Below are 1,621 nucleotides of genomic sequence, written 5' to 3' on the forward strand. Positions count from 1 at the left end.
AGAGAAGAGAAGAGAAGAGAAGAGAAGAGAAGAGAAGAGAAGAGAAGAGAAGAGAAGAGAAGAGAGAAGAAATAAACTCATCGGCCAGTGCAGAAATGAGTTTCAGCCGCATCTACCGCCTGTTGAAGCCAGCTCTGCTGTGCGTAGCCCTGGCAGTCCCAGGCCTTTCCAGCAGTATGTGCAGTCCCGAAATTATTGTAGATGTGCCAGTTCAATGCACGACTTTTCTGCTAAGGACATTGATGGTCGCATAGTGTCCCTGGATAAGTACAGGGGCCCCATCTGCATTGTCACCAAGATAGCCTCGCAGCCAGGTAAGAGACGTAAACTACGCTCAGCTTGTCGACCTGCACACCAGATATGTTGAGCATGGTTTACAGATTTGAACTTTCCCCTGCAACAAGTTTGGGAGGCAGGAGCCAGGGAATAATGCAGAAATCCGAGAATTTGCTGCCGGCTACAATGTCAAGTTTGATATGTACAGCAAAATATGTGTCAATGGCGACCATGCCCATCCCTTGTGGAAATGTATGAAAATCCAACCCAGAGAGAAGGGCATTTTGGGCAATGCATTAAATTAGAACTTCACCAAGTTCCTTAGTGACAAAGATGGCTGTGTGGTGAAGCAGTCCTGTCCCATGGAAGAGCCCCTGGTGACTGAGAAGTACCTGCCCTTCTACCTCTCGTCCCCCCTCCCTTCCTGCAACTTTCTCTCCCCATCCTCAGAATCTTCCACCCAGCACCAATGATGGTCTGCATTCAAAGCAGGACACTGGTGGGGTAGACCCAACAACCCTGCATGCATCTCCAATAGAGGAAGACCCTGGGGTCCTGGTGACAGCCTGCAGCCTCAAGTCCCTGGCTCATTCATTGGAATAAAATGTTAAAAATTAAAAAAAAATCTCATCAGGGTTGATGAGGTAATCAATAGAAACAAAAGGAGTCACCAGATGTAGCACTTAGGGTGCAGCTCCTGTTTGTGAGTGGGGTGCAGAATGCGGTTAGTGGGGTGCAGAATGGGGTGAGTCCAAGCAAACCATCAAACAGATGTGAGAATTGGATGAAAGCAGGGTCAATACTATAAGAGAGCTGACAATATCTCTCTCAACGACCAAATAACTGGTCAATAGATTCAAATACTAGAAGGTGACCATATGTTCTCAAAATTCATGCCACCAGAGTACAAGCTTTAGCAATTCCTGCAAACACATAGAGTAGGAAGCTGGTGATGGCTTGTATTCTTATTCTCTGAGTAGCAGACTAGCTAAGTTCAGAAAGATTTATCATGATGCTGGGTGAGGAAGAATTTTCCAGACACTGAAACTCTCAAAGATGGTCATACAAGCCAATTCTAATCAACAAGAATTCATTGAGCACCTACTATGTGCTGGGCACAGTGCTAAATGTTAGTCTTTCCTCCTGCTAGAGGCTTCTTCTAAATGCAACCCCACTTCCATCTCTGCATATCTTTCTTTATTTCCAGCTGCTAGTGCCTCCATCTTCCTTTATTCTGTTACCTTTAATTTGCTTTGTAATTTTTTAATCTACTTATATTTGCTGTTTTCCTTAAAAAATGTGGACTTCTTGAGGACAGGGGATATTTCATTTTTGCAGTTGTATT

At 44.6% G+C, this 1,621-nt stretch overlaps 1 pseudogene; it reads left to right on the plus strand.

Moving 5' to 3' along the window:
* The first annotated feature begins 95 nt into the window (after positions 1–95).
* On the plus strand, positions 96–749 carry LOC138160001 (phospholipid hydroperoxide glutathione peroxidase pseudogene; annotated as a pseudogene).
* Positions 750–1,621: the final 872 nt, after the last annotated feature.

This window comes from Petaurus breviceps, unplaced genomic scaffold (genome assembly GCF_028583685.1).
Source record: "Petaurus breviceps papuanus isolate PSGF00001 unplaced genomic scaffold, PetGlider_PUasm1.0 101, whole genome shotgun sequence".
Classification (NCBI taxonomy): Eukaryota; Metazoa; Chordata; class Mammalia; order Diprotodontia; family Petauridae; genus Petaurus; species Petaurus breviceps.